Genomic DNA, 7,395 nt, shown 5'->3' with positions numbered 1-7,395 from the left:
ATTAAACAACTCAAAAATGAGTTGAAAGCTACAAATGAGAGAAATGAAAAGTTGAAAAAATTTAATGAAAGCTCTGAGAAGATAGATAAACAATTAAAAGCTCAGAGGAGAACAAAGGTGACAATCGGTCTTGGCTACTTCGGTATAGGTCCACTGGAAATAAGAGATCATGTAATGCTAAGAGGACGAAGGATGATAAAAGGGAAAAATAAAGAATAAAAGGTATAAAGTTTTCTAAATCTTCTTGTAATTATTGTGGTAAACCAGGTCATAAGTCTAATGTCTATAGATATCAATCGGTCAGTCACAAGAAGTCATTCACCTTTGATGGTTATTGCTATAAGTGTCACAAGTATGGACACACTACTTATGAGTGTAAACCTTGATCAAGTAGCATGTCTAGTAGAAGAAGCTTTAATGGATATTGCTTTACATGTAATAAATATGGACACAAAGTTGAAGAATGCATGTTAAAGACAAATGCATCAAGATCTCCACCCAAACTAGTTAGCCCTAATAGAAAGAGTAATCAGCTCAATGCCACCTATTCCACTTGTGGAAATTTTAGTCATGTTGTAGTGAATTGTAGGATGAGAATGGGTAAGAGAAATTATGTAGGACCATGGAAAACAATTGGTATGGCATGTTTCAATTGCCATAAGATCAATCATTTAACCAGAGATTGTAGGAACCGATCCTATAATTGGTTTGAAGATAGGAACCAGTTTGGCAAGAAGAAAGGGCCAAATGATTTCAAAGGAAAGAAGGCAGTTGAAGAGGTGAAGAATGAAATGAAAAAGGCATGGACTAAGAAGGAAGAAAGCAAATAAGGAGAGAAGAATTCTGAAACTAAGTCACCATCCACCAGTGATGATAGTTCTTCTTCAAACTAAGCATACTGATGCTCAAGGGGAGCCTCTTTAAAACAAAAAAAAAAAGGAAAATCATGGCTGATTCCTTGAAACCATAGTGAGCTAACTCTTATTGCATTACTTAGATGCAAAAAAGTTGGCATATTGTTTGTAATTCTTCATTAGTGAATTGCTAAGATTATAGGTGTTAAAGGTTGTATTGTTACTGGTGGGGAAGTAACACTGGTATATTATAAGATATTATCATTTGAGGTCATACAACTTAATCATTGTAAAAGCGCACTAAACAACTTAACAAATAAATAAGGAAATTGAAGCTCATTTTGTTTACCTTGCTTTCATTTGTGCATTTGTGAGCTCCTAGTACAATCAAAGGCTTTCTAATTCTGTTAAGTGCATCACGTGTGAAGTAAAGTTTGGTGATCAAGCAGTGAAGTTTTGGTGATCAGAAGCCCTAGCAGAAATAGTTGAAGAAGTCAATCTATGAATTATGTTCAAATTCATCATGGAAACTTCCGTGTCGACTCCTGTGTTGGTTGAGGTAGTTAAGGAACCACAACTTGAGTTCAAGCTGCATCCTATGAAGGCTGGAGAGATCAATATGATTGGTGCCCTATCATCTGTTCCCTCTGATATTTTACTAGCTGAAGATATCCATTATTTCATCCACTGTAAGCTTGAAGAACTTGGAGTCAAATTCATTCAAGATGAATTCAAAAGGTTCCGTGACAATGATTTGTTGAAGGAAAAACATATGCATTTGAAGACCAAGGGTTTGTCATATGTTGTTGATATTCCTAACCAATTCCATGCTGATTGGATTAGATATGTGCTAAGTAGAGTGCATGACAAGTTTCTATGGTTGGGAGCTGAAGCACCAACCAAAATCACAAAAGAGGTGATCCAAAGAGTAACAGGGTTCAACGCAATAGGTGAAGCACTAACCCTAAGGACAATATCATCCAGTGATGTCACTCATTGACTCAATCCTGATTTGACAAGAGAGAAATGACAATCACTCACATTGAAGACACAAAAGTGAGATTTGCGTCTGCAGTGATAACTTATAGGGTTTATCAATCAAGGCACATGAAAAGTGTACCAAGTGGTGTGATCCATGCAGCCTATTGGATCATCAAGGAGGATGCAACATATGACATTTGTAAGATGATAAGAAGTCAATTTCTGGTGAACATGGGCCGAATCAAGAAGGACAAAAGACAATCATTCAAGTATGGTTCAATTTTTGTATGTATCTTCTTCTATGTGCAAAATTTCTTTCCGCATAAGGGCAATGTAGTGTGGTTTGCAGATATACCTATCAGAGTTCAAATAGGTGAAATTATTAGAGACATAGGTCATAAGTTTGGAGAGACAATGTGGGTTTTTTAAAAATATTTCCAAACTAGAATGCATAAATGAGAGAGAATCCCAACCGATATAGTCCAAAAGTTCAAGTACACCATTTTTTTTCTTGTTGATACTAATTGTTGCATTATTGAAGAGGTTCAACCTAGAACCTTCTGGGTACCCGCCATGGGTTATGAGATCGGGGCAGACACTGCCAAATTATATGCAAACATGTTATTGTCTAAACTGGTAGACAAAAATGCAAAGAGATTTGGAACTTATAAGGAGGAAAGATCCAAAATAAAGAGGGAACTCAAGGAGCCTATCATACAAAAGAAAGTAAGGAAAATGATTGACACCTTAGATAAGAAGCATGGAGGTGAAACATCTGGTGCCATAGCTTCCATTGGTACAAGTGAACAAACAGGGGCTAAATCAAGCAAAGATGGAGAATACACAAAAGACAAGAAGAAAATGTCCATGACAAAACCCAAGGGTGCTGCATCCAGCAAACCAACAACATACATGAAAGAAAAGGAATCAGATACTCCTACATCTTCCCAAGGTAAAGGTAGACCGGTAGGAGTCACATATGCAAGAAGTAAAAAAGAATGAAAGGAAAGTTGACACAAAGGCCAAAAAGGAGCTCAAGAAGGATGAAAAGGAGGGTGATAAATCTAACACCCAATCTGATAAGATAGTAAAAGAAGTCAGAAGAAGTGGTAGGAATGTAGCTTCAACTATTGATGAATTGGTCCATGGGATCAAAGAGTATGGAGGTTTAGCTAGTGTTGGGAGAAAGTATCCCCTCTGCAATGAGGAAGACAAAAGAAAAACTGAAGGTGCACTTATTTGGAACTTGCATAAGTTCTACAGAAATTCTAGTGAACTATATGGAATTATTCCATCAAATTTACAAAATCTCATTGAAGGGAGATGGAAAATAGCCCTAGCAATTGAGAAGAACCATATAATAAAGGCACTCATGGAAGTACAATATGAATTAGATTATAATCAAGCATATGTAGTGGCCGAAGCATGTGTACAACGTTTAAAAATAAGGAACAGAACAGGGAGAGTGACCATAGGAGATATTAAAGGTGTGCATGATGAGGGCATTGCCATATAGAAAATAATTTTGAGCTAGCAAAAGGAAGTTGAGGAGGAAATAGAAAAAGAAGTAAAACAAGGACATGATGTAGCTGCTCAAGAAAATGGCAAAAGAAAAGACAAGGACACCACCGATGAGTTTGATGTATTTATAGTTGAAAATATCATAGGTAATTTTGTGTTAGATATTCCTAATCTGACAAAGGATGCAGAGCCACTGGTTGAACAAAAATCAACTATTGAAACTATTGATATTGATGATACACCAACAAAGGGAACCGATCAAACTAAGCATCTAGAAGAAGATGGAGTCATAATTGAGGAGATCCCTTATGAGGAAAGACCTCAATGGAATCCAGTGACAATAAACACTCCCACAACAAATCCCACTGACAATGAACCTCATTTGCCAGAAAAAGGTGTAGAGAAAGAAACCCCAAAAGTGATAGATTCTTCAATACCATCTATTGATTAAGCAAAAAAGAAGGAAGTAGAGAAGAAGGAAACAAAGGAAAAGAAAATAGAAAGGAAGGAAACAAAGGAAAAGAAAATAGAAAGGAAGGAAACAAAAACAACCAATACTGGTCCAGAGGAGACTAAGGAACCATAACTGATGCAAGAGCATCCAGGAGGGAAAATGAAAAAAGGAGGACACCAAGGACTAAGGAGAGTGATATGACATCACTAGAGGTCAATTGGAATGTTTTGAAGCCTATAATGGCCTATTGTAATGTTGAATTCAATAAATTATGTAAAAGTCCTAAAGGTCCTGATAAAGGCCTAAGGACCAAAATGCAATGTAATAGGATGATGGAGTCTAGATAGGTTGGATAGGAGTTTATTGTGATTTAATGATCTTATTATGTCAAAATAAGTTGAATGGGATAGGTTTTAGTTGATTAAAAGTATTAGAAATAAAGTTGAAAATTCAAATTTTGAATTTCAACAACTAGTTCCAGTTTTGGTGGGAAATAAGTTTTAGAGTTGTTTTGACATTTTAATCACTTGGATTAGTTGGAGATTGGTTGGAGTTGGTTGGGGAAGGTCTTATAAAGTCTCTAAAGTAATTTTTGTGTGGTTGGATGATGCTGGTACGGATTTGTACGGACTGTCTCAGAAAATCAATAAAATCTCTTTGTTTTCTGTCAAAACTTGGTGTTTTTCATGCTTCTCTTGCATTGGTATAAGAAAGGATATTTATGGCTATGTTTTAAGAGTTCCTTAGACTGATATTTTCATGATAAACACGTTTTGAAGTCTTGTAAAGATAGCATTTTTGTAATATTGCTGACTGTCCCAGGAAAACCAGTGATTTTTCATTGATTTTGTGAGTCTCCAAGCATGTATGGATCCATCCTATGAATGTAAATGTCTGATTCTCATAGGGTGGATGCCTAATAACATTTACAATATGATTCTAACTTCTTTTGACAGGAACTAATGAAGGTTGCAGGTGTACACCATGAAGATTGACTGTGAAAATGAGTGAAAATGAAGGCTAGGTTGTAGCAGCAGAGAATCTAATTGAATAAGGGGGGTATTTTATGCATTTAAGTGTCTAGACACACCATTTTAAAGGTGTTTGAACTTTGGTTGAGCCTTGGAAGTGATTGGAAGTGATATTTCTAGAAAGCCCTAGGGAAAAGGGTGATTTAGTGAGGTTTTTGGTGTTTGGGTATCTAGGAGTGCAACCAAGACCTAAGACCTGAAAAATCCTTGGTTTGGGAACATAATAAGAGACTATACAAAATGGTTTAATCTGGTTGTAAGTTTGGAGGGTACTTCATTCACAAAGTGGACCTAATTAGCCCTCTTGGGGATTGAGGACAACGATTTTTTGAAGACTTTGTTCCAAAAAAACCTTAGGAAATACTTTGGCTGTTGGTAGGTGTGTATATGAGGCATCTAAATCAGTCATAACATTGGTCCATGTTTTGGGAAATGTGTGTGAAAAGAGACAAAAACAGTCCAGCAGGCTACTAGGAAACTAGGCCTAGTGAAGGGCTAGATTTGGCTTTTGATATCGGTTGAAGAGTTGATGGTTTGAAAACATTTGGAACATGTTATTTGAATTTTATTGATGTGTGTGGAGGTGGAGGAAACATCTAATTAAGTTGAAAACAAGTTTTGAGCCTATTGAGGCATATTGAGCATTTGAAACACCATAGGAGTGTTGGGGTTTGGGTCCATATTCCACATTGGTTTACAAAATTCCAAGTAGATCCTCTAGCCTCTGCATCAAGTGGTATCAGAGCATTAGTAAAATATTTGGTGAAGGTTTGGTAAGGGTAGTTATGGCACCTAAGAATCAATTGGCAAGAGAACTAGAAGAATTGAAGGAAATCCTAGAAAGGGAAAGAAGGGAAAGAAGGGAACAAGATGCAGCAAGAGAGCAGGATAAAGCAAGAGAAGAAAGACAATGGAGAAGAGAAAGAGAGAATATGCAAGAAAGGATAGAAAACCTTGAGAGGGATAGAAGAAGAAGAATGGAGCAAGACAACATAGGGAACAATGATGAAGAAGAAGTGAATGAGGTAGCAGACCAAGAGCAGCTAACAAATGACATAGATGACCCTGAAGAAAGAAGGTTGGTTAGATTGTTGAAGGAAGTACAAGGTAGTGGAGGTAAGAGTCATATTGATTTGCCTATCTATCAGGGGAAGATGGATAGTGAAGAGGTGTTGGGATGGCTTGATGCCTTGGATAACTATTTTGAGTTTGAAGAAATGGAAGAGGAGAAGAAAGTGAAATTTGCAAAGACAAAGTTGAGAGGTACAACATTGACATGGTGGACTAGTTTTCAAAATGATAGGATGGAAAGAGGATTAACAAAAGTGTCTACATGGTCAAGGATGAGAAGTTTGATGAAGGAGCAGTTCCTACCTTCTGATTATACCATTCATGTGAAGAGGATGAGGCAAAATCTGAAGCAAAAAGAAATGGATGTAATGGCTTATACTGAGCAATTTCACAAGCTTAGTATTAGAGGAGGATATGAGGAAGAAGAGGAGAAAATAGCCAGGTATATAAATGGCTTGAGATACAACTTACAAGATGAGATTGGTCTACAAGTACCTAGAACCTTGGGTGAATGCTATCAGTTGGCCATTAGGGCTGAGGAGAAGTTGAAGAGAAAACAAGAAAGATCAAGTAATGGTGGAAGAGGAGGAATTTCTAATAGAGGAAGAGGTAATAGAGATCAAGGGCAAGGAAACAATGAGAAAGGCAAAGAAAGTTTTTCAGAACCAAGAGGAGGATACAACCCTAGAGGTGGTAGATTTGGAGGAGGAAGAGGAAGTGGAATCTTTACAGGTAAGTGTTTTCATTGCAATGAGATTGGGCACCAATCATTCAGATGCCCTAAGTGGAATGAATCAGAACAAGGCAGAGATAGAAGAGTGTATATGGTACAAGAAGATGAGAAGAAAGAAGAATCAAAGAGAGTAGACCCAGTTCTTGAAGGTGACTTCTTGATGGTAAGGCAAGGTGAGAAACTTCAGCAAGAACCAAAGGTAACAATCTTTAGAACTACTTGTTTATGCAAAGGAAAGATATGTAAGGTAATCATTGATTCAGGATCACATAGTAATCTTGTGTCTCTTGATATGATAACCAAGTTAGGAATTGTACCATTTGACTATCCTAATCCCTACAAGGCCACTTGGGTCACCCAACAACAACATGTAGAGGTTAGTTTGAAGGCTTATGTGAATTTTTCTATTGGTCCATATCAGGATAAGGTGTTATGTGATGTGGTCCCTATGACTTGTGCACATTTGATCTTAGGAAGACCTTGGCAGCATAGTAGAAGGACACTCCATGATGGTTTTGATAACACATATATGGTTCATAAAGATGGTCAGAAGTATAAATTGAATCCTTTAGCTTTGGGGGTCTTGAAAGAGCATCCTATGATATGTTTTGGTGAGCATTTACCAATGATACAACAGGGTACAAAACACGAAGATACTGGTTGGAAGGAAGACGTTAATTTGCAGCAGACTATGAGAAAAAACAGTCCTCTTCATGATGATTTATGGGATTTGTCTTTTGTGCAAATTGG

The sequence above is a fragment of the Cryptomeria japonica genome, chromosome 3 (genome assembly GCF_030272615.1).
Source record: "Cryptomeria japonica chromosome 3, Sugi_1.0, whole genome shotgun sequence".
NCBI lineage: Eukaryota > Viridiplantae > Streptophyta > Pinopsida > Cupressales > Cupressaceae > Cryptomeria > Cryptomeria japonica.
The sequence above is the reverse complement of the archived record's forward strand: the minus strand, read 5'-3'. Positions refer to the sequence as shown.